General features: G+C 40.1%; 1 long non-coding RNA gene across 1 annotated transcript in view; it reads right to left on the bottom strand.

The window, feature by feature from the left end:
• Positions 1 to 27,320, bottom strand: part of LOC129784895 (uncharacterized) — a 36,652-nt gene continuing 9,332 nt past the window's right edge. Inside the window, exon 2 of the long non-coding RNA XR_008748101.1 lies at positions 1 to 26,671. This is a non-coding gene — a long non-coding RNA (uncharacterized LOC129784895). The remainder of the gene's footprint in view (positions 26,672 to 27,320) is intronic.

Genomic DNA, 27,320 nt, shown 5'->3' with positions numbered 1-27,320 from the left:
TTAAGGTTAAACTGAGGATTTTATTAAAATAAGATTACGCTCTTTAAAAATGTATTCTCATATAATGGCGACCATGCTCCAGTTCAGAGACTTTTCAACTTCTTTTTAACATGACTGAATAACAGACCTTCTCTTCTATGTATTTATAGCTTGACAGATGTAAAACTTTTAATTTGAATGACTTCACATTTTTGGCCATTATTTGAGGGTTAGAGGTGCAGAGGCCAAAAGGTGACAACTTCCATTACATGGTTATTATCTGCAGCTTGTGCTGAAAAAGTGGCTCCAGAAATTAAAACCTCAGGGCCACACCTCATACCTGTCCCTTGGTTTGCTGCTGCTTCCTTGCACAAAAATTTAAGCTCATCCCGTTAGTACAGAAAACAATCTATAATACAACAGCAGTGCAAAACTACAACCCAAGAAATACTGACACCAGAAGAAAATCTTTTTTGTTCAAATATTTAACAGTGAATTCGGTGCTTGTCAAAACTACTGGAACCGCAGCCCTTTCACAGCCAGGTCAGGCATCCTGGCTGCAGGGCTGGCAGAAACCATGAGTGCCCACACCCCATCCCACTCGCTTTATGAGGTGTAAGGAACGTCGACAGGAGCGGCTGTTTATCGGGCTGGTCCAGGACAAGTATTTATATTGGCTGCACTGAGCACTTTCACATTGTTGTAGACCAAAGAATTACAAACTCTCTTGTACGTTAAGAGTCAACCTCTGTTTTCACAGAACACAATGATTATTTGGTTGTTCTTGTAATGAGACTAAGGTTTAGTCTTATTAGGTTAAGCCACAATCATTAACTGACTGGTACCCATAAGAGGTAAATCAAAGGACAATGAGTAAGGCCAAGCGGGTGATTTCTTACTCTGATTCAGTCTCTGGGAATGGGTTTGGAGCTGTCACAAGAGTGAAGAAAGCAGCTTAGTATTTGTAGATCCCCTTCAATCCCCTTTCAGGCGCAGCTGTGCTGGCTGTACAGGTTACTGATCCCAGCCCCATCCTCCTGTCCTGCTGCTGCAGGTCACTGGATCTTCCAGCCTGCTGGCAGGTGGGCTCATATAGCACCTCCCAGGTTCGCCGAGACTAATTATTTCAACTTCTTAAGGTTATTTGGCTCATTTTGACTGAGGTGGTTTTGGAAGCAATTACACCAGCAACTGGGCAGCAGGCTGGTGAGAGGTAGCCCTCACTTCAGCAAAGGGATGGCTACAAGGAGCTTGGGGCTGCCTGGAGGCACCAACCTCTCCAAACAGTTCTGGTGCGCCTGGAATGGGTGTACAAACACCAGATGAGTCTCGCTGGGGGAGCAGGGTTTGAACTACTTACTTCACGGGCAATCAAACAATCATCAGCTGATAACCACTTTTGGATATTGTGGATCTGACTGGTTCAGACAAGAGACCAGAGCTGAAATTCTCTGTGTTTGATAATCAAAGCTCTGAGCCAGCCAATTCCCTTCTGTTAAAACTGCCTACACGTGCTCACACACACACACGTTTTCTCTCTCTCCTTTGTCTCGCACCCTGAGCTGTAGTTGCAGATCTGAGACAGGGCTGGCTCTGTGCTATATTCTCTGCAATTACCCTGACATGTAGAGAAATCTACCTCTAGCTATTAGGACCTGCAACATCAGTGATGGTAGCAAAATAAAAAGGTTGATGCCATATTTGTCTAACTAAGGCAAGGCAAAAGCACTTCTCCAGTAAAAACCTTACAATATATAGCATCGACGAATGTAACATATATTATATTGGTGCGCTTATTCTTTTAAGATGCAAGCATAGGGGCTCTTGTCTGGGTCTGCAAAGCAGAGTACTTAGCATAAAAATATTATGTCCTGTTTGTATAAAAGGAAATGGGCTATTCTTTACTTTCCTGTGGCATTACAATTGCCAGCCCAAATTGTCTATCACTTTCTGGGTAGTAAATTACTGCTTCTGTAGCAAAGATTCAGACCCACTGGCCTTAGCAGTTCCCTTTTAATCTTTCAACAGCACAATGAGCCTAAATCATGTAATAAAATTTACATAGCATGGTAGCACACAAGTATCAATGGCATTACTTCTATACGGTCAGTTTTAGAAAAATTCATTTTTTCAGAAGGATCCAAAATCCAGTCACAAACGTGAGCAGCAGCAAACAGTTGCCATAAGAAAAGAGGGGGCCTGGGTGATGAACTCTGGAACGTCTCAGCTGTGAAACCCTAGGCAACATGTATGAAGCTTTAGCAGCTAGGAAAAATGCAGGCACCTCCCCAAAGAATTTAACAGGGTAATCTGCTCCCCAGTGAAATTAAATTTAAATTTCCACGTGTGAGGAATCCAGGTTCAATACCTCAACAGTGGCAAAATCATTGTTTATTTTTTCCACCTTCAGCTGAAGTTAACCAGAAAACGCTCAGAGCCTGATCCCATGTCTCTTTTGCAGACACAAGCTGGAATGCCAGAAAAGGTTTCAACCAGGAAGTCAGGAAAATAGAGAGCATCTTTTCAGCAATATTAACAGGGCAAGACCTATCACTGGTTTAAACCCAAGGAAAATCAGCTTGTAAGATGGTTGTGGTTGTCTGTGCTAGAAGGGAACACAGAGATCCATGAGGTCACTCCCAGCCCAATGTCGTTGTGTCTGTGCAAGCTTGCATTTACTTTGAGCGACTCACATAAGCATGTGCCTATAGCTTTGCAGGATGAAGGGCAACAGGTCCGATTCTACTCCATTAAAAGCAACCAGCAGATTTACATAGACTTGAACAGGAATAAGATAACCCTAAATTACTAAATCACAGTCATTAAAATACTTACATAAAAGAAAAAAATGCTCACTTTTCAAGGAAGCAACTGAAATAGCCATAAAAATAGATAAAAACTTATCAGCAGCTTTTAAACATTCCTTTGTTTAAATACGGATGCATCAAAGTCTATCAACATTTTCAAAAGCATTTAAGTGACTCGAGAATCTAAGATCATTACATGATTTTGAAAAACTTTTTATTCTAAATCAGATTGCACAAAAATCTGTGAATGTTGCATGGGATGGATGGACAGATGGCCAAATGGGTTTCTTCTCTGCATTACTTGCTTGCGGCTTCTCCCTCTGTTAGCTGCCTTTTTTACTACCACTTTTTTGGGAATTAAAAAAAAAAAAAAAGAAAAGCAGCAGTACTCAGACATGCAGCTTGTTTCAAAGCTCTGGTGGGTAGCAGGGAAATACTTTTGAGATCAGGTGAAATGAATTCAAGACGAGTGAAAATGGTCTTTGGTTCTGCTCTGCTACCTTTTACTGAAGATTCACTGCAGAGACGTGAATCATCTTCATCCACACTGTGCTTCGCTTCTTGCAGGCATTTTTCACAGATCCCTCCTGCTTCTTTTGTCTCCTAGTGTCAGACACAGTGATTTACCATTGGTCACTGTGGCATTAAGGGTTTACTACCAGTTAGAACAAGTGTAAAAGAAAAGGAGCCTGCTGCAAAATAAATAAATAAAATAATGGCGAACACCTTGTAATAAGGAATAACAATTAGGTAATAAAGTCAGGGGGAAAATGGGAAAGCACAGCTTCTGTTCACTTGGCTTACAGCATAAAAACAACATTTTTCACTTTAGATCAACTAAAATCTCTGCTTAAAGTAAACCGAGAATACAATTACATTCAGGCAACTGGGCTCTTTGTCTTTTTAGAAAGAAATCTCCTTCCCAGACAGAACGAACAATGAAACAGAAAATGGGTAAAAAAATGTATTTTTATGAAACCATTAATAATCAAACAGACATAATTGTACATGACACTAATAGAAAACATTCTTCAAGGGATATGACAAACATCAACATGACAAAATGCTGGTTTTATAAAGTGTATGAAACTTCAGCTCACTTCTCCTAGTTACCCCTTAAAAATAAAAATCTTGTTGTTAATACAAATGTGTTTCCATTTAGAAAACCCAAATCACTGTTTGTCATAGAATTTGGAAGTGGTATCTGTATTCTTACATTTGATTCCTTCCTTTGGGGACTGTAGCTAGTTTCTGTGTTTAAGATCAAATAGATCGTAGGGAAACTGAAGAAAATATAGGAGAAACATGCATATTTTGAAGTTACATAGTTTACCTGAAAAGAAGTCTTGTCTTCTTCATTTATGTATAATGGCGCAGAGATCTCCTACATGACACTAAATTTCAATGCTAATAGTATGCTAAGAAGAGCACGAACCACTAACTGTTTAAGCCAGTTTCCAATCATAGACATTACAGTACAGAAGAGAATCAAAATCACATCTAAAGGTCTCCCTTTTCTCCCCCCTACAGTCTGTAGTTGTGTACACACTTTCAAAGTGTCTCTGAAGTCTTTCAGACTCTCCAGAAAGGGTTCAGCCAAACACAGACTGCACAAGGGTCTGAACGGAGCATTGGGTAAAATCTAACAAGACCGAACAAAAACAAGGTAGGTAATTATTTCTGAGACTTTTTTTTATTCTGTTGGACAATAAAACTAGAATTACAGATAATACTGGGTTCTGCTCAAACAAATATCATCACATTATGGGACTTTCTGGTAGTGTTTAAAACATTCTCTGATGTTTCAAGGAAGCAACAGATAAAAAGGGCCAGTGCTGATGTGTCATTAGTAAGATGGTCATTATTTTCAGGGCAATTCATTGTGCTTGTTGATGGTTTTAAAATGTGTTTCCTGAAAGATAGTCTCCATACTGTCATCCAAGAAACTATTCGAAGCAAAGAAATTTTCTGTGCATGAAAGAAGCACTGTTTCCCTAGAGCTTGTATCACTCATGGTTTGGGCTCTTTTAATAAGCATGAATGAAATAAGGATTTAGTTTATTCTGTCCCTAAATCAGACGGGAAAAAACAAGCCTCTTTTTATTATACAGTTCCAAGGGATCTCTGAAAAGAGAGGCTGCACTGGGAGTCAGTAACTTGTGTTGTTGTCAAACCAATCCTTGACATACTTTGGGCACAGACATGACCCAAGATGGCATTGGCCAGAAATAATTTCCAAAGACACTTTTGAGCACCCTCTCTGTTTCAGAGCACAAGAGAGCAGAGAGCTGTTCTTTTTTTTTTTTTTTTTTTTTAATCAAATCAGTATGGACATCAGCTGCTACGTGCCAGATACTCTCATGACCAAAGAACGGTCCTAGGCATGTCCCTTTTGCTAGTGCAGCCATGGCCACAGCCAAGCCCTCCCTTGGGTCTGTGATATCCCCCCTGGGAGGAAGCTGTGCTGTTCCTCCCAATAACCCCTTGTTTGTTGTTTTTTTTTTCCTGTGGACTACAGGAACTACTGCTGAAGGCTACCACTCCCGGCTCTGCTGTGGAGACAGATTTGTGCCTTTTGTTCAGCCATTGAGTATATTGTTCCTATTTTAGGTAATTTTCAAATTATTTCCTAACAGCAGGAAAAGCAGAAGATGGAGGCTGCAACACATGGCACGTGTATATCCACTTTCAGTCCCCAGGACCCCCTTTGCAAATGAGATCTTGTACTTTATAGAGCTTTGTTTTCCCAGTAGTAAACTATTTAAATGAATAACCACATTTAAGCTACTCCTGGGGAAGAGCCAATTTAAGAGAAGCCATCCAGGAATTCACTGCAAATGAGATGCTGCCTCTCCAAAGACTCTGCTCCTTACCATCACGATGACAGGCTTGGGATTGGCTTCTAACAGAGAATACCAGAAAGTTGGGAATTTGCCCGTTATAACTTAAAATTAAGATGGTTGGAATGACATAGACAAAAAGGGGGTTCTCCCCGCCCCCCCCCCCCCCAAATAACTCTGTATGTTTCACATCAAATAAAAACCAGTAACTATGCTATAAACACTGAGTTGTGTCTTACAGAGCCTTTCCTTAGAAAACGGAACCATGTGATGAAGGTGCAATACTTTGGTGCAGTTAGCTGTAAGAGATTCTTATGGATTCTGAATTGCATATTGATCACAGAGAGGTGGTCGATGCCCCAAGCCTGTCGGTGTTTAAAGAGGCATTTGGACAATGCCTTAATGACATGATTTAACTTTTGGTCAGCCCTGAAGTGGTTGGACAGTTGAATTCGATGATGGTTGTAGGTCCCTTCCAACTGAAATATTCTATTCTCTATCTAGCTTTCTTTCAGATTTTTATAATTTTCATTAAAACAGTTGATTTAATACTGCTATTATCATTATGTATTTATACTGCAGTTGATGTCAGCAGCAAAACTGCTATTGATTCAGTATTTGGAGTTCTAGGATATTAGCTTTAAGATGTGGTTTGCATCTATTCACAGGGATTCTACAGGCATTGAAACCTATTAGTCTACCGCATAACAAAAATTAAGCCTAGTGCTCACACAAAATCTTTAAAGGGCACCAAGTAGTCTTGTCAGGATCTGCCCATTCAGCTGTTTGAATTGCTACAATGCAGAGGGAACTGCTGTTTCACAGAATCAAAAAAGTAGTTCCAAGGAGTAACTTGGCCTTTTATCTTGCAGTAACAAATGTAATGCTCATGGTGCACTATCTAGAAACTATCAATCTGTATTCATGTACAGGAAAGTTTATCTCAGTGGTCACACACACTCACAGTTGCAAAAAGTGTTTAGCCTGAAAACTGAACTGATGCATAAATATCTCTTAGGAACTTAAGAAAACCTCTCCGTTAAGCAATGGTTTTCACCACCCCTGTAGGTCATGCCCATTCACTCCAGCTCCCTCTCGCTAAGTGTGTAAAGGCATACATTACGCAAAAAAATGAAAATACTATCTACTGCAGTGATGATGTGCCTCGAATTAGCCCAATAGCTTAACTTTCTGTCCTGGTTGTTCTAAATTCAAAAGTCAGCCACAATGAATATGTTTATTTTTGATGGATTCAGTAGTCATTACCATTGCATTCATCAAGTGGAGGCATATCAAGGGCACTGAAGTGTATTAATTGCAACAGGTTAAATCAGCAGTCATCTCTGGAATTACTCATTTTCATTTTCTTTCTTGAACTAGCTGGCCTTGAAGCCTTCGATTAAATCACTTGAATAGTATTTTATTGGTATTTTTAATTTATGCCACTATTCTGCTAACATCCATCCATAAATGATCAGGGCTAATTTCCATCTGTGGACATTTGAGAAAGACTCATTTATTCTTTACTGTTTGCTCTTCAAAGAGTGAAGGTGCTTCTGCAACGGTTTGCTAACTCTGGAAACTTGCCAGCCTTACTACAATTTTCAACACCGCTCATGTGAAGAAGAGTTGGGTATAGCGAATAAATGCATGCCAAACTGGCTACGAGTCTATGCAGGAGGTCTACTGAGATAAAAAAACCCAAACTCGTAAGTCAAATGTAAGTAATTCCAAAAGTCCTTCATTACTGCACTTTCAAGGTTTTGATCACCACTCCATATCTATCAAACCGAAACCCCACTTGGTATAAGCAGAACTTCAAAAAGTAGAGCTCCTACTTGACATAGGTATAACATCTTTCCTTTCCTGAGCAACTATTGACCTGCTGGCCCTAGTCCCAGGAAGAAATATTAATTATATTCCTACTTAAAATAGCATCAAGGTAGAGGTCAAATCTTAAACAGCACCATAAACAGCTTTACACAAATCAAAGGCTCTGCCTTTTAGAATCTGTTAAAATTTTTAAGTAACATATTTACAAAATCTGTTTTCTGTTTGATTGTGGTGGGAATTCAGGAATGTTGCTATGCCACTGCATATTATTTGAAAATCAAAAGAACATTGTTTTATAACTAAGGTAAAGTGCTTGCCTACTGGTATACCGTGATGATTAGCTAAAGATTCCCCAGCCTGGCCAAAGTCAAGAGCCATCCCTGGAATTTAAGAACCTTTTTGATGTTGCCATTTGACTGACCTTTCTTGTCTTCTTAATGTCACGCGAGCCAGTGAACTGAATAGTAAAGTTCAGCTAAATCCAGAACTCTGCTAAAAGCACTATACACGCACTTCCTTCAGTTTGGTTTTCTTCCTGTCGAGCATGACGAATTACTAGAGCACTCCAAAGTTTACTGATGCACAGCAGTCACTTGGACTCTCTTCCAAATGCAAACGAACAGTATTCTCTAGATCTTGATAACACTACTATGAAATAATGAAATGATTACCCTTCTGGTTTGTCTGAAATAAAGGTGAACCCAATTCAGAAAGACACTTCAGTTCTCTATGCTAGAGCCACTCAGCCTCTGCTGCCAATCATCAAAAGCTTATTTCAAGACCTCCCATGCCACATACATTACAATCACAGCTTATTCTTTGTCAGATACGGCAACCTGCAGATAGCAGACTGGTAGAAGCAACCCTTCTACATGTACCTACCTGGCTGGACGCAAACCAGTGTAACTACAGAAACTGTCAGGCTAACTGCCAGCATCACATTATACCCAGACCAGTAAACCCTGTAGAGTAAACCTTACTTTTTTTCAGGAGCTATGTCTTCTGAAGTATCCTTTCAAAGAATAAAGCCAATACGATTGCGTGAGGCTAGAGAAATTAAATACTCCACTACTATTTATCAGGACATGATAACCAGATACTGGATTAAACTACACAAAACCCTAGAAATTAATTCTTACTTTGAAATATTTTGCTGATATTCTTCTGATTCACGCATTTTAAGAGTTCGGCAGTCTGAAAACTAGTTTGTTTGGCTTTTTCTCCTTTAACAGGGAGGCTCACAGATGTGATATATAGAAAAATGTGATCAAATTTATTGACTATCCCATGGGAATCTGTTCTTTTGACAATTCAGCCCAGGCTTAAGTTTACAGTCACAAAAGCTGCAGAAGGCTTTACTCAAAGCTTCTAGGCCATGTTTTAAAAACATGGTCATCAGCTAGGACTTTCTTTGCATGTTTCTTTTACTGCTGCTGTATATACAAGTGTGCTAAACTTTCAATGGTCCAGCAACACCAAGGGAATCAGTCTTGCAACTATGCTTTCATCCAAGCTTGTTCAGCTTGAGATCCTCCAAGACCCTCACGTCTCTTCACCAGAGCAAATCCCCAGCCTGTGTTGTTACAAGGGGTTCTTGCTTTCCAGGTACAGGGTGTTGCATTTGTCCTGATTGAACTTCAAAAGGTTTACATCTATAATGTCAATGGAAGTTCCACAGAAACTGTAACTGACAAATACCAGTACAAATTTTTTTTCCTTCCTTCTGATTAAGTACTTGCTTAACTTAGTTTTTCTTCTCTTCTACCCTCTAATCCAGTTTAAAAATAAAATAATAATCAAAACCACTTATCCATGAAACATAACCATTTTAACAGGAGTCAGTTAAGATGTTTTATCTTCAACAGAATCTGCTGATAGGGTAGGGATAATCCCTGAGATATCAGACAGGTTTGCAAACCCTCAGGAAGAAGAAAAATAGGAGCTCATGTCTCAGTTGAGGTGGGAGTTGTAAGCGACAGCATACTAGATAGAAAAGGAGACGCAACTATTCTCCCCCTGTTTGAAAGAGGGTATCTGTCACCTTCAAAAAGTGTATACACTACCTACATTTTCAGGAGAGAATTCAAGGCTCAGAATATCAAGAACCCATTTTGGATTTAGGTTTCTGCAGTAACTGTGGTTCTGGGCCAGTATCAGACATTTCAAGTCCAGGTCAGGCAGCGACGAACCTTGCCTCTCCATGTCCTCATTGCTGACCCCAGACACACAGAGAAGCTGTCCAAAGGAAGAGCTGCTCAGAAGTCAGTGGGCTTTAGCAGTATTGTAGTTGACTCAAATACCAAGTTGTAGATACCTCAGATTGGATGTTCAAAATTAGCAAACTATAGTGACAACAGTTTATCTCTGTTCCCCTTTATAGGGAGATAACAGTACCAACCACTCACATGTGAAATACATTCATTCTTATTTGAAAGACACATGAAATACAGCAGTGACAAACACCACTGAAGAGACCCAATGAAATTAATAATTCTCTCTCCATAACAAGATTTGGCTAGTCAGCAATGAGTGAGGCCCGAACATATAATAGGGAGGAAGAGCAGTTTTGAATAGCTGCTTTACACACGTGCTGGACTGGTTGGTGCTCACTAACTGGGAAAGTGCCCTCTGAAAAAAAATGGCCATAACTATGCAATGAAACACTCTTATCAGGATGCATGTACACCCAGAAACTGAGGTAAAAGTGCACAAACAGACTTAATTACAATTTATGCTGACTTTCCAATCTTAAATATGTCCTTTTAATTTAGTTCTGTATTTGTAATTTCAATGACGTTTGGCAGTGGCACTATGAAAAAACAGGCACCACGCTACAAAATGAGTTTGACCTCAGCAGAAAAGAGAAACATAAGACAACACATTTAGGTCATTATTTTTTATTTTTCACAACTATTCATCTAGATAAAGCAACATAAATACAAAAAATAAATAAAAATTGTTAATTTACAATAAAGCTGTTTTTCAACACCTATACACCTGCTTTTTCAGTTAATAGTTTATTTTCAAAATCCATTTTCATTGTTTATCTATTCCACTTAGATATAGTGTCTTCTGGTCTTCTAATTCATCAATCCTTGGCTCCCGTATTAAGTACCTAGGTTTTTGGTGAAGACCACAGCCAACATACACGTTTTTAAAAAACCCTAGTGAAATAAAAATACATTGTTTGATTCATCAAATTATTTACTTCCCAAACCTGACTTAAATTATTTGCAAGCATAACTGTTCTTTCAGTACAATGTAGTCTTAATACTGCTTGAAAGACCCATATACGTGTTAGAGAACATAGATCCTCCCACTCCATACTTGTCCTGGAATAGCTAATGATGGATGGACACTTCTGAAACACCCCTAACCACCCTGAATTCAGTCGGCAGGAGCACCAGCAAAGTAACTACACTCCCTCATATTTAATGATATCTGAAACAACGGAAAGAACAAATCTTCCCATTTGGTTTTGTGAGAATCTGGAGAGGAACGTGGATCTGAACTGACGGCTTCAGGTACCAACAGGCATGGCAAAGTCTGAGCAGAAGCTATGCTACGTGACCATGCAAACAGTCTGCAAATGGAGAGCCAGAAGCATTCCTTACACTACCGCGGTTTGAGCACAGAAGAAGAAATCATGGAGATTAACAAGGCAGTGCTTGAAAAGCAGAGAAGCAAGCACATGAACAGAGGACTGGCAGAAAAGCAGACACAGATGGCAAACCACTACCTGTTTTTTCCTGCTCTGCTCAGGAAGCTGCTATGTATTCTTTGTAGAGAGGACTGAAAAGGCACAGATACCCGTACAGGAGGTAACCCTTAATGGGAACAGGCCAAGGCAATAGTATTGTGGCACGATTTCAAACCTATGTAAGAAAACATCGGAATTTGCAAGCAGTAATTTCCCTGTTTCAGTACGAACTATATACATCTATGAACTTTATGAAGGACTGGGAAATCTGTGATTGGCTTCTAGATGGACAAGAGCTTCTCTAAGAACACGTATAAAACTGAAGGGCACTTTTCTTATCTGTTACAGTTATCTGCTACTGCTGGACCTAGCAACAGCTCTAGAGATTAATTTACTTAGGCTAAAAACTAGTTTTTCTAAAAAAAAATAAATAAAATAAATAAATATTTTTTGGGCAAGAATCCATTCTGAGGCACCATCTGAAACATACTGAAATCGTAAGAAAGGTTTCCAAAGGCCAGTTTTACAACAGGCGAGTTCCTTAGGTTTTTTGCTACTAGCAGTGTCCGGAGAGCAAGTGCAGGACATGCTCAGTGCAGCCCTCAGGCGGGATCCAGTCAAACTAGAATTTCTCTCAAGTCTATTTCTAGATATGTTGTGATCGTGTGCAAAATGTGTGTCCCCCTCTGGCTACTCCTTAATTTGGGCTGTAGCCTCTGGGGAGTAGGATGGAAATTTGAAGCCGAATGGCTGACTTTATAGAGGAATAAATTATTCAAATTAATTAAGCTTTTTATTTTGTTGCTTCCCCATCCCTCCCCCCCCCCCCCCCCCCCCCCCCCAGTTAACCAGGAGCACCTAAAAATTTTTATGTTCTCATATAAAGCACAAACATATTCATCATTCACTGAGAAATTTCTGTAAATCAGATCTGGGCACCTTACAGACCCATCCTAAGCAAATTGAAAAAACTTGTTTACATTTAAAATCTGCACTTCTATTACTTTTCATAGGCTGCAAATATCGGGGTGGGTGGGTGGTTGTTGGGTTTTTTTGGTGGTTTTTTTTGGTGGGGTTTTTTTTTTTTTTTTGTTTGCTTCTGTTGCCTGGATGATTAAACATAATAGGATAATTCTACATTTGAAAGAGATTAAAACCTGATTTCTACAAATACTTACATGTATTTAACATTACTGATTCTATGAAAAATTCTGCCAGCAAAGCTTTTCACAAAAGGGCGGTGAAAGTAGGTGTGGGGGACGGGGGATGACACACATACAAACTTTGAATGCAAGTAAATATCTGAAAGCATTTTTATGCTGTTCACCCACATTCCCTTGTCTGCAAGGGAAGAAGCCATTGTGTCAGCCACCGATCGCAATCAAGCACGATTTGTCACAGATGTCCTGGGAAGTTTTGGTACAATATGAAATCAGTACTAGTTCAATTATTAAACTAATGACTTAGCAAGGCCATGTTTCTTAAAATGCGGATTCACATTTTTAAATGTTTCATTTTAATCAAAGTAAAGTTTGAAAGAAACAAAGAACGAGTAAAGAGCAGTTCAGTGCGCCTGAAACAGCAGCCTAGGGGCTACATCCAGCTTGCAGGCTGCTTCCATTCAAAGAATATGTAGAAAAGATGTTTAGCAGAATGACAGGATGCTGCTGTTGAAAAAATAGCTCTTCATGCATATACAACCTATATACTAAAGCCTATACACTTACCAGCTCAAAGCACCAATACCAAGGGGAGCTGGGGGAGTGGAGTCAGAGGCACAAGCCTTCTGTACCTGCCTGGAGTCCAGCTGACAGTGGTCAGCATAGCTTTTAAGGAGTCCCTATAGGTTGAAAAATGGGGAAAACTAGACCAGCGTGCAGAACATGTACCCAATCTAAGCTTGGTGTGAGCTTTATGATGTACCTTGTTTGGAGTCCAACTACACAGGCCCCTCTGCCACGCTTTCATAACCACACATTAGCAACGTGGATCATGCTTTCCAGATCAAATTCTTTCAACCCATATATTCAGATACTTATTTCAGAATTTCTCTACTTAAAGCATCTAGTGGATATCAGTCATGAAATTGTTTCTACAAAGAATCTGCTATTTTGATATTTTTTTTTAGCTGGGATCCTCCCAAAGCTTTCCTAGCACCTCCTAGAACACAGTACTGCATTACTCCTGGTGACACAGATCCTCCTTGCCTCTCCAAACTCCTGATGCTTTTAGAAACTTTGCTTCTAGATAGTTTATTTTATTACATGGCATTATGAACCTGTGACATTCTTTCCCATGCCAAACTTGATTCTGTATCAGCAAGATTAAACAGCTGTATAAGCACTTCATTTTTTAAAGCTGTTTTATTATATTTTTTTATTCTTACTTGATGTATGAACTGGGATTGCTTCATCCAAGTACTCTGGAGCAGGGTGTCTACCTGCTTCTAGCCAAGCTTCAAATTTGTTCTTGTGGCACACTACACTAAGCTACACTTTAAAGACCTGCACTTTTTACTGGCTTCCCATCTCACAAATTAAGCATTTCACCCAATTTTTTACATCACATAGCCATCCTTGCTCATTATCTAACTAGATGCATTAACCAGAATTTCTTACAGGAAATAAAAAAGATGTTATCCTGACACTGTGGTTACAGTCTCCTAGCAACAGAACTTCTTCTTAATAAGGCACTTGATATTTTCAGGACTCTGTTATGAATACTCCAAATAGCCTTAATTTTCAGGACAGGCTTCCTAATTTAATCAATCCTTTTCTTTATAAGTTTGATAACCTATGAAAATGTTTTATCATTACCATAATACCACAATAACTTGATCTCTACAACACAATACCCTCAAACCTCTATGTACTAATGTTTCATTTCAACATTGCACTTAAATCAAACAGAAGAAAGTTCTTCTCTCACGTGACCAGGGATTCCTGGTCAGCCAGTTTTATGTCCATGAGTACAGGTTCTCATTAGCACCTCTGTAAATTATTACAGTAGATCACAAATAAGCATGTCACGAGAAGAGAGATTCATGTTGCACTTGTTCTTTTCAAATAAAAACAATCACCTTTCTGCCTTTCATCAAAATATAAAAAGTGGATTTTTAAAGGTGACAGTAGAAAAGAAAGGAAAGCACAAATCTGAGAAAATAATGGGAAACCCCGTACTGAAATTACTTTGCAGTTTGTTTTAAACTCACCAGCCATCTAGATAGCAAGTCTAAGGTAACAGAACACAATATAAGTGATATCTGATGGACTATTTATTTCTTATAAAGTTTTTATCTTCTTGTTAACGTTATAAAATTATATGTTCTCAGAGTAATTCTGGAAACCATGCAGAAATAAGTGCAATTTTACTTCTAAGGACAACTTATTCCTTTGTGAGAAATGAGTTTGGAAAAAATAATGAAGGTATTTATTACTTCCATCATTTTTAAAATTGGTCAAGCTGTTCTAAGATTTACATTGTCAGTGACAATGTAAACAGGTAGACAGCATTGCAATTGTAGTCTGCCAAAGACTAGAGATCTGGGCGGAGAGGGACCTCATGGAGTTCAGCAAAGCCAAGTGGAGGGTCCTGCCCCTGGGCAGGAATAACCCCCCGCACCAGTACAGGCTGGGGCTGGCCTGCTGGGAGGCAGCTCTGCGGGGAAGGACTTGGGAGTGCTGGTGGGCAGCAAGGTGCCCATGGGCCAGCAGTGTGCCCTGGTGGCCAAGGCCAGTGGGACCCTGGGGTGCATCAGGAGGATCATGGCCAGCAGGTGGAGGGAGGTGATCCTGCCCCTCTGCTCTGCCCTGGTGAGGCCGCATCTGGGGTGCTGTGTCCAGTGCTGGGCTCCCCAGTTCAAGAGACTGGGAACTACTGAAGACGGCCCAGCAGAGGGCTACAAAGATGATGGAGGGGACTGGAGCATCTCCCTTGTGAAGGAAGGCTGAGAAAGCTGACACTGTTTAGCCTGAAGAGAAGACTGAGAGGAGATCTTATCAATGCCTACAGATACCTTAAGGATGAGTGTCAAGAGGATGGGGCTGGGCTCTTTTCAGTGGTGCCCAGCGACAGGACAAGGGGCAATGGGCACAAACTGCAACACAGGGAGTTCCATCTGAACGTGAGGAAGCACCTCTTTCCTTTGAGGATGGCAGAGCCCTGGCACAGGCTGCCCAAAGAGGCTGTGGGGTCTCCTTCTCTGGAGGCATTCAAAACCTGCCTGGGCACAACTATGCAACCTGCTCTAGGTGACCCTGCTTTAGCAGGGAGTTGGACTAGATGATCTCCAGAGGTGCCTTGCAACCCCGACCATTCTGTCATTCTGTGACCAGGCATCTTGAAGTTATGTATTTCACTAATGTACCCAGTTGCAATGTCAATTTGCAAGCTGACTGAAAGTGTATTCTGTATCTTCACAGATGCACCTAAGGTACATCAATATGCTGAATGAGCCATCTGAAGAGAAGGAAAAAGGAGCTGGAGGAAAGAATTGAACTATCACCCAACTCAAAACACACAGACTTACCACAAGGTTATGAAAACCTGCTCACCAAAAGGGTTGTCAAGCATTGCAACAGGCTGCCCAGGGAAGTGGTTGAGTCACCATCCCTGGAGATATTTAAAAAAATACATGTAGATGCGGCACCTGTAGGGACAGGGTTTAGTGGTCGAATTGGCATTGTTAGGCTTGTGGCTGGACTCGATCTTAAAGGTCTTTTCCAACCTAAATGATTCTGTGATTCTATTCTATGACTGTGGAAAAAGTGTGCACAGAGCATCTGAATGATCAGGACATTTTACAAGCAGGACTATTTTCTTCCTTCCAGAAGCGAAAGAGTAAAGATGATACAGAGCGATTCCTCTGGCAGTAACCTCTGGTTACCTTTGACACCTTACCAACCTGCATTCCACTGATCCTGGAAGACCTTAGGCTGTTGAAGGATGGGAATATCTGGAAAGTTACGTCACAAATGTCCCTTTTGCCTCAAGAACAAGGAATGTGCTAAATCTGTAAGGCTAGCTGTGAGTGAGCTAAAATGTTGGCAGACGACTGAGGGGTAGGTTTTCATTGTGAAGCACTGAAAAGTCTATCATCATAGAGGGAATTGTACACTTCAGTTGGCCCCATCTTTATAAAAATCCGATTCTCCAAAGTAATGAACATGACCAGGTAGCCAGGAAGGTTTTTTCATTCAATAGAATAATTACAACACAAATGGTCTGTTATGTAAGCTGGTCTCATAACAACATAAATAACATAAATCAAATCACACTGAACCTTTCAAAGAACATACTTTACCAAAAAAAGCCCATCAAGGTATACCATCTGCCTAAGTAATAGGCAAGAGGAACTGAAGATATTCATACGTAGGGAAAAACACCCCAAAGTAAAGGAAATTGAACTGAAACCCAGTGGAATAGGATCATAATACTAATATGGAAAAAACACTGATATGGAAGTTTACTAGTGACATGGTACATCACTGTGTCTACATCATCTTTCCAGCAGATAATGTAGAATTTGAAAACTGACTCACAAAACCATAGACGGGATCCTGGAGGTCATCCACCCCACTCTTTCCAAAGAGCAAGTATTACTAGAAAACAGGCAATTTTTTCCTTTAATAGCTGTCCATTATGAGCAAGGAGGGTGAAGAATGTTCTTATATTGAATGTCAGTCCGGTAAACATTTTATATTTATAAATTTTTCAAATAGTATGCAATAATTTGTTGAGTGAGCATACTTAGCACCCAACAGAGGTAATGCAATACTGAGTTTCACTGACAAGAGTTAAAAACTGAGTTAATGGATGAATGGAAAAAAGAGTTGTTATGTTGCATTTACCTCCTTCAAGCAGCATGCAGTACAGCAAACGCTAAAGAATACAACGGGACAGTTTCCAAAAACTTTAAGCAACTATCACCATAACTGTATTTTGGGAGCACAGAAATATCACAGAAGTATTAGTGAAAACTGGGGACAAATTACATATGCATCACTAGTTCCTTCAGAGGGGGCAATGTTTCAGACATGACTAAGAACATGATAGTTAAATAATAATTTTTAAAATTGCTTTGAAAGGACTGATGAAAGCCACAAATATACAAATAATGAGAAAGGAAAACTTACAACCGTAAAATTTATTATTTTTTAAAGGATACAGGACTTTCCCAAATTTTGTTAATTCATAAATCTCTTGAAAAAACAGATGATTTCTACATGATTACAAAAATGTAATTTTGGTTCCACAGTTAGGAGTTCTTTAAAAAGTAATAAAATAAAAGGGGGGTGGGGCTGGGGAAGGTGGTGTTAATAAGGATTTAAAGTCTAAGTAACCTGATACGGCTCCTAAGATTTCTAAATGGATCAGTCAAACAGAGAGTCTATCAACAAAGTAGAAGATAAAAAAAAAACCGAAACAATTTCAGTCAACAAGTCCCATGGTAGCTAGGTCTTGTCAAATGAATTGCTAACCTTTTTTGTCAGGAGATGAGTTTGGATGTTAAAAACATTTCTGTTGATAAAGTACTTGGATTTTTTAAAAAAATAATTACTTAGTATTACGTGACAACCTGATTTTGAAATCTTCCTGTTTTAAAAATGACAATATACAGAAGTAGCAACATCTACTAAAGGTATTAAGAATTACTTTAATGGCACGTCTCAAAATAAAGCATCTTGGAAAATATTAATGAATTGGGCAACTACATAGTGAGGTTCCTCAAAGATAATTTTGGGGCTAATTCTCATCGATATTTTTAATTGATGATCTGAGGATATTTTTGATGAATGAGAACAGAAAATCTTTGGCAGGTAAGGGCTTTAGTTGACAAAGATTCATGGAGCAGTGAGTAATGAGGGAGCTGGTTACTGCTACAAGCAATCTGAATCACTCAGCTAAATGGACACAATGCATGAAAATGCTTTGAATAGATACTAGCACACACCAAAAAACCCCAAGCCTCTGTGAAGGAACAACACAGGTTGCACAAACCAGGTGGGATTTTCTTCATTTACTACTTTTACTGAGCAGAAGACAGAGAGGATCTGGTTTTACAGTTTTTTGCCTCGTTTTAAAAAAACAAGCTGCCTTGAAGGAGATTACATTTAGACAGACAAGGTCAAAACAACCTTCAATGACTTAAATCTGCAGGGAGAGGAAGATAACTTAATAGTCCCTGTTTTACAATGCAGTTGCATCAGCTTCCCATTTCCCTGAGTCTGGTGATATTCTGAGTACTGTGCCTTTTTGTTTTTTTGAGGGGGTAGAGGGGTATTCTCCCACTTGGAGCCTTCCACTAGAACACAGGTTACCTATTCCTGTATTTTTGGCAATTGCAGAAGAGCCAGGAGCTCTTCAACTGAGAACACAGTTCTGCACAGACTTCCCGTTCAATGATTCAGCCCGAGGTAGGGGCTCAAAGCAGTTTGAGCACAAGCACAAAAGAGTGGAGCACCTCTAAAAGCACATGACAGTGATGGCAGGATGGACAATATACAGAGGCCAAACACAAAAGCTCAGTGTCAAAGGCAAAAAAGCCCCCAGTGCACCAGGCCCAGAGGCCTGAAGTACCAAGTGGTTAGGAAATGGCATGCTTAAAATTACTTCGCTGCATTGTCTAGTTAATTGCAAAGACACAAAACAATCATCTTGTGCATGCCAGCATCAGTACTGTTTTTACGATTACACTGGAAAACCAAAGAAGAAATTTAACCATGTTGAAAGATATGAGAAACTGGCTTCCTACATATCTGAGCGAGAAATTTGACTCCTAAGTCAGTTTGCAAGGTCCAATCACGTCCCCAAACTTTTCTGGAAAAACAAAGAATTAGTTTCAACTACAGTAACATCTACCAACTTCTGCAAGCTGTCAACAGCTTAGAGACCTTCAAAATGAGAAAGAAATAGATAGAAACCATATGGCACAACCAAGAAGTTCACCAATAAAACTACTGGAAGGCACGTCTACAAATGTGGGTGGATAGTGCTTAAACATCCAAGCAAGTGCCTGAGAGCACTCATTTACTTACTTTGTTCAGCACAGCATCACACAGGTGAAGTAACCCTGGTCCAAATGTGTTAGTAGCAGCGCTTCACTGGTTCCAATAAACCTCCTCCAGCAGAGCTCAGTAGCTCAGGTGCAGAGCCACACTGGCATGCCTATTCCACTTCCATTCCTGGTACTAACTCAGATGTTGTTACCTTGTGTCTCTCTGCACTGCAAGAGATTTATTGACTTGGCCAAGAGGTGCCAAGACTTACAGTATTAAGCACCAGCTGTGAAGGAGAAGGATGTGCTTCTAGTCCTCAGCCTAAAACCTAAATCTGCTTTCTGGCCCTTTTGTGAGCATTGCAAGAGGAAGCAGAGCTGTGTTACACCCCTGTAACTAACATAACTCACTGGAGAACACAACGTATGCACTGATGGAAGCAGCCACCATTAGCTGAGCCTGAAACATTCTTTTGATTTAACAGTAATATCCAATTTAATTCCTGTATTTAAGTATTTCTTCATCTGCCTCAAAAACAAAACAAAAAACCACTTTGGATGAGAGAAGATGGAGGAAACATGGAAAGTTCTAGTAAAAGTTCATTAAAAAGAACAGAATTTTCCTAATAGGTATGTTATACTACAACTTCTCTATTCTGGATGACAATCAGCAGGGAAATAGTCGCATCATTGAGCCAGTGGAAGCTTTCCTCACCAACAACAGCGGAACCAAGGTTTAACTCAAAATGTCTGTTAATCATATGGACAGAGTAAGATTTATCATGTCTTTAAATTCTCCCTTTTTAAGACTTTGGGATTAGTTGTTGAGGAAGACACTCAACTTAGGGAAGACTGTTACTTAGCAACCATAATCTGTTTTAAAACAAAGCTTTAGCCCGTGCTTTTTTTCAGTAAGGAAATAATAGATCTCTGTCCTTAAGTGTTTCTAACCAAATTAATAGCTAGAGCAAACATCTAGACCGAACATCAATAGAAGGCCATAAGCAAGGCTTGTCAAAGCAGCATCCTTACATAGTTTCACCCTTTCCTCATTTCTGCTTTCATGGCAAAGAAAGTCTCAAATACTTAAAAAAAAAAATCAAAAAAAGCATTTCCTACAGACACTAGCTGCCGGCTGACACAGAGCAGTCATGTCCATGGATATGGGAAAAATGCTGCTTTTGCAAACAAATGGGAAAAATAAATACCTGCTGGGGTTTATTCTCTGCAATAAAGTGCAGAAGATAGCAAGAAAAATCAGGGAATATGAAGTAGTTGACCCTCAAAATGAAATATCAGATCAGAATAGCTTTCTTACTATGCCCATCTAAGACCAAAACACAGAGTCCACAAAGCCGCCAATTATCCCGAAGCTAAGCTGGCCCCAATCGTATACTTTGAGAGATTTTGGTGCTCCTAATCATTGCACATAACATGCTGAGCTACCCAAAGGTTTCAAGAAAAGGACAAGGCAACAACATATGGCCTAAACAGACTGTTCATGTCTTTCCCTAAACAAGGCACAGCTTCACCTTAGACTGACCTTGCAATTACAGGCTACTGGGAGCAGTTACGCACTTGAAAACAGTCAGCACAACAAATGGCAGGGACAGGGAAAGACTCAGAAATACTGAACACAGAGAGCCCTCAATAGGCAAGCTATGTAACCTGGCCACATTACCTGAAACAATCCTGGTCTGCTGTGCTGGTTTTGGCTGGGATGAAGTTAATTTTCTTCATAGTAGCTGGTATGGGGCTGTGTTTTGGATTTGCGCTGAAAACAGTGTGGGTAACCCAGGGATGCGTAAGTTACTGCTGAGCAGGCTTGCACAGAGCCAAGGACTTTGCTGCTTCTTACATCACCCCACTGCCAGCGGGCTGAGGTAGCCACAACAAATTGGGCGACACAGCTGGGACACCTGACCCCAACTGACCCAAGGGATATCCCACACCATATGACATCACACTCAGCATATAAAGCTGGGGGAAGAAGCGGGGGGGAGCACATTTGCAGTGATGGTGTTTGTCTTCCCAAGTCACCATTCTGCATGATGCAGCCCTGCTTCCCTGGGGATGGCTGAACACCTGCCTGCCGGTGGGAAGTGGAGAATTAATTCCTTGCTTTGCTTTGCTTGTGTGTGTGGCTTTTGCTTTACCTATTAAACTGCCTTTATCTCAACCCAAGAGTTTTCTCCCTTTTACTGCTGCAATTCTCTCCCCCAATCCCACTGCGGGGGAGCGAGTGAGTGGCAGCGTGGGGCTGAGCTGCAGCTGGGGTTAAACCACGACACCTGCTCAGGCCATTTGCTCTCTGAATCTTAACATACAACATGGAAGCAGAAGCCGCCTTTATACTACCACTTCCAATACAGATGAAACAATGATAAAAGCTCCCACAGAGATGCGCTTTTAGCAGTTTGAGACCATGGTGCTGAAAAATCCTTCCCAACATAATAAATTTAAAGAACAGCAAAGTAAGCAAAGTGGATTAACATGCCAGCTTCCTCCAGCAGTGAGAGCAGAATCTGAACGGTTTTTCCAGAGCAGGTATTAAGTAGCTAGGGAAAAATTGCAATGCCACCTCAAATAACTCATACCTATTATGACTCAGTTCAGGAATATTAATAAAATCCACAGATCCAGAGCCTGTATTCATTAGTGTTTAAGAGATACGGGATTCTGAGCAATACCCTACCAGATTTACTCTAACTATTCTGTACCTAGCGTCATTTGTGTGGGGCAAAAATAACCCGTCAATTCTTGACAAACCCCTAAATCTTAGAAATTTGCTATTTTTAACTGTGAAGTTGTTTTGGCTTTCTTAACTACCCTTGAGTACAAAAGTTCAAGGATAAGAATGCCTTTATATCACTCTTAAGCCACAAACTGCAGTTGATGTATGGTTTCTTTTAAAAACACGTACATTATTATACATGTATTTGATGTGCATGAAAGATAAACATAATAAATATTTCAAATATGCCAAAATCCAGATGGATCTTGTAACTTAGTGGCGGAATTTTATATAAACTGACCGATCTACAGGACTACAGCTAGCAACAAATATTACAGGTAGTTTGCATTTCTTGTCAAATAAACTCTTATTTTCTCTCTAGTACCCTCCCCTCCCCCACGCCCCCACCCCCAGATCAGAAGTGGCTTGATATCAAGTGTGCAATCTCAGATCTGTTTATTTCTGAGAGAGCTGCCATAGATGACAACATAAGAGAATGGATTTCAGGTTTATTAAAAAAACCAAAACAAAAAACAAAGAAACAAAAATACTCTAGATCTTAAGAGAGCTAAAATACGTTTTCCCCTGTCTTATCCTTGTGGCTCATTCTGATAAAGCTGCTGGCTCTTTTTCCTCCATCATTTCATGACACATTTCTCACTGGAGCTCTCAGCAATTTATTCTTAATGTCTTGCTTCTTTGAGTAAGTTTTTTTTGGACAAGTTCAATGTTGTATACATAAGAATTACGATATGGGGAGGGGAAAAAAATCTCCCTTTAATTTAATGGGTTGTGTGAAATGCCTCTATGCCAAAAGATGCTAAAGCAATGGCTGGGTTTGGGTACAGGGAGGGCATTTATTTATTTCATTTTTAAAGGCACAATATGTGCTAGACTCACTGCTCACATGGAGACTACTGATTTTAAAACTGCTGTTCAGTTTCCACCTCTATCAGATCAGGTCAAGAATCTTGGAGAATTTATCTCAATGAGCCAGGAAAGAGGTCACCCCATGGGGGAAAGAAAGCCCTTAAGAAAGATTGCTACACAACTGCACTGCTGTGTCAGAGCCCATTAGCCAGGCTTTACTTACATTTGTATGGCTAAAAAACAAGGGGATAAAATTCCATCACTGACATAGTGCCCTGATTTAACTTTCATGAGTTGCTGGCTTTAAAAACAAGTGTTTGGGTTTTTACATCCTAAAATTAAAATTACATCAATGAATTACAGCTTCAACTTTGAGGACTCCAAGCTGTCACCCCCAAAGACAAGAAAGGAGCCCCCAGGAGGCCACCTAACCCTTACTTGTTCATTCAGAATGTGAACACTAAATCTCATTGATCTTCTGATCACTACAAATTATTGGTAAGCTCTGCATTAAACCAGTCTGCTGTAAATTGGAGTTGACAGTATTATCACTGAAAGAAATGCATGAGCTCTGTGTTTGCCAAAGTGTGACCTCCTGGGGTACTGGTGTAGCACCGTAGCACTGCAAGGACTGAGATTTCTAATCCAACTGCCATTCTGAAGCAAATGATTTCAATCACACGGAATTAACTTTGCTTAAGAACATTTCTTCACACTAGACATGCACTGTCACTTAACAAACAAAAAAGCCGAAAAGATACCGGTGCAACATTCCCATATCCAGGTGCAAGCTCACAAGACTCAGCTGCATCAGGATATTAATACCCTTCCAGACAGCCTCCCTCAGTGAAACCATCCTCAACAGACATTCTGACACTAGCTTGCATGCAAGCAGGACAAAATTTCAAAAGAATGATCCCAGAAATTAAATGTGGATGTTCAGACCACCAGAGGAACCCTACTAACAAGGTTAGTGACAAGCATTTTTATATTACAGAAAGCAAAGAGATTACAGAATGTAGCCAGCAATCGATTAAGAAAGCTGGTATGACAGCTAGTTTGCCAACCAACTGGAACAAAGACCTTTCTCTGGTTTTGTCTTTTTTTTTTATTTTTTATTTTCTTCCCCTCCCTTTGTATACTTGAAGATGGCACATACATATTGTTCCTCCGTCAGGGTCCTCTGGCATCACCTCAATGGTAAATTACTGAAGGAAAGCAAGCAACAAAGGAGACAGAAGGAAAGTGTTACTTAATCCTTTGAAGGTTATTTGTTGACGTGGGCCAATGGCCCACAATGAATGGTGACATTCAATGTGAGGCAAATTACATGGTTAAAATGATAAACAAGGAAAATTGCTTTGACAACCAAAGCTTTTATGGAAATGTGGGAGCTGGCATACCATCTCTGAAAGGTAGGCAGGTACCTGGGTGGAAACTGAGGACACCTAGAGGAGTTTAAACTGCAGACGTTTGCAATTTTTGTACATCATTTTCCACTTCAAACATCTAATGGAAACGATGTAGCTTATTTACATATAAACATGTTCACATGATTAGTGGCACTTTTATGTTACATTATCTTATAATCACAATAGTTCACTTGAGTTTGGAAAGCCGGAAGAAATTCTCTTGACAAGTAGCCTCAAGAGATATTTACAGATGAACTGAAGAACATCGCCTTTGGTTTGTAATTTAAGGGATAGAGCCAATAAATGGCTTGGAAATCTGAAGGACTGGCACCACAGTCCCTCGTTATTTCAGGTTCCTGTGTTACAAAGCAGAGTCAGGAATCCTGTTCTGGGCATACCTCCCTCCCTTCCTGAAGGACACCCTAAGCAGGGCCTACCAGTCATCCCAAACGATACCCAGTGGCACCTGTGCAAAAATTATTCAGCTCTTTGGGCCACAAACAGAGCAGACAGAAAATAGGCCATGACAGCAAACACGGGGTGAGAGGCAAGGTCCCATCTTCTGGCTCCTGCTGCTTTGGGTTAGGCTAAAAGCCCACCTGGTTTAATAACCTATTTCCTGCTAGGTCCGGTAGGCTGTAATTAGAGGAAAATAGAAGAAATGGGATGAGAATAAAGTGATCCTGGACATGCAGTGTTGGTTGCCTTAAGTTAGAAGGGAAAGGGCTTTCCAAGTCAAAGGGTGCAACTGTGGCAACTTTTAACAGCCGAAGTACTCTTCATGAATTCTTCATGAATCCCATTAGTTTGGCTCTCAGATCATACCATGGCACCAAGTTCCACAATTTCATCTGCGCACAGTAACGTCTTTTTAAATTTGGTTGCCTCTCAATTCTTCTAGTGCGAGTAGTGGAGAATAACCGTTTCGCCCCTTCTGCATTGTTTGTAGGACCCTCATGAGCACAGTGGCAGCTCCTTAACTCCTGATCAACTTTGCAACCCTTCTCTAGTTTGTGTAACATTCCTTTTGAAGCAGGGAGAACAAAGCTGTGTGCAGCATTCTCGATACGATGCGCCACAGACTTACACAGCGGAATAATAAGGTTCTTTGTTTTGCTCTTCATTCGTAGCCTAGTATCTCCTAACATTTGATTTGTCTTTTTAATCTTTCCTGAGCAGTAAGCTGATGTTCTCAGAGGGAGGGGAAATCTAAAATTTCCTTTTTCTTTACCGTGCTCTTTTACACATACACACTTTATGTTCAGAAAACAGTGCTAGGAAGACAAAAAAAGTAAAAATAAAAGGTCAAATATTCCTTTCATCCTCAAGTTCAGAAACTCAATGCTTAAATAATTAGCCCCCACAGCCAGGAAAGCAAATAACTCTGATAATTTCTCTTTGTCAAAGTAAGGAACAATTTATAGTGATAGATATTTTCTGATAAGAGCCCTTTTCTGTAGTAAAATGAAAATTCAACACACAATTTCCTGAGAAAAAAAAAAACAACAAAAACAAACAACCACCACCAAGGGGGAAATTACTCAGCTTCCCACTTTTTCCGCAGCTCCTCCACAGCCTATCCAGCAGAAGACCTAAGGACGAGACACAGGTTGTACCAGGTTTCCAGTGACACCAGGCCAAAAAGCTTCAGAAAACAACCAGTTTAGATGCTTCCCAACCTGATTTAAAAATAACTAAAAATACCACAACAAGCCAACCAACAAACCTCCCTCTCACTGAGATTTTGCACATCAATCTTGGGCTTTTGGGTATTTCTAAAAACTTGTCCTTGTAACCAGATTACATCAGACAGCTTGACTGATCCCTTTGCGGTGCTGCAGGGAAAAGACAAGCCCAGCCCAGACTCAGGCTTGCATCCACCGGCAGGAAGCCATCTGGAACATAACAACAACTTTATTGACTCTGCACATTTCCGGACAATGCCACATATATTCTCCCCGGACACGTCAGTAGATGGCACTCTCTTTATTTACTATCTACATATTTTGCACACTTGCCAAAAAAAAAAAAAAAGTTTCTTATTGAACCGTAGTAGTAGATCACAGGTCCTTAAACAGCTTCCCTTAGTGGGAGCTCTGTGCTTTACCTACTCTTTCGTGCAGATTTCAGTTTCCCCTGGGCACAGAAGCTGGTTAAGTACATTGATCGGGGCCCATAAACCCATGGAAACATGAACTGTACATATGGTCTGTACTTTACGCAATTAATATGCAATCCACTCTCCCATCCACGCTGTGATGAGCCTCAAAACTGGCCCTTTCTACAAAGGCTAAAAAAGGTTCATCATTAACAAAACATCTGTATATGATACCAAAAAGAGGTCTGTGTTAAAACAGAGCACTCTTCATTTACCTGGTCAGCTCACTATCCATTTAGAATCTTATCAACTTCATTTACTTGTTTGTCCTTCATATTTGCATAGCCAGCAGAGTCATGGGAAGGCAGACTGAACAGCTCCTCCATGCCCATCATGAAGTTCCTTTGAAGTAAAATTATTAGTTTTATTCGCAAGAAGAACAATGACTAGTTTGAGGTAAAACCTAACAGTTCCACATGACACACTACAATCCAAAAATACTTGAGAAGAGAAAGCGTACCTAGGGCTGATTGCTTGCCAGGGCACTTGGGGAAGGCAGGCTGGCACGAATTCCTCACACAGCACCACCCTGCTGTGCTGCGCACTATTTTTATGATGTGGTCAGGACTGCAAGTTTCACACCTTTGAAAGAGGCTCACACAGGGGCACTTGGTTTCTATCAAAGGTTGCTTCATACAGCAAGCTAAGAGTCATGAATACTAAGCAAGGCTAAACACTTGCCTGTCCTCACGGATCAGATGAGATCAGAAACAAAGATAAGAAGAAAATAATAAATGTTTCTTTTTTATCGTGCCCTGTTAAAGTAAGTGCCACCCCATCAGCCCAGTAGTATCAACATGTAAAACTAGCATAGTCCTTCACCACTCCCCTTTCTGAAAAGGTTTCTAAACTATAATAGCATATTAAATTTGATAAATACAATTACTACCAACATTTAATTGATTCTTGATTACAATCAATTATATTTCTGAAACAATCAAGGAACCTACAATTAAAAATAATTGATTCATTAGCACACCCCTACTAGACA

The sequence above is a fragment of the Falco peregrinus genome, chromosome 7 (genome assembly GCF_023634155.1).
Source record: "Falco peregrinus isolate bFalPer1 chromosome 7, bFalPer1.pri, whole genome shotgun sequence".
NCBI lineage: Eukaryota > Metazoa > Chordata > Aves > Falconiformes > Falconidae > Falco > Falco peregrinus.
This window is presented reverse-complemented; position numbering and strand designations above follow the sequence as displayed.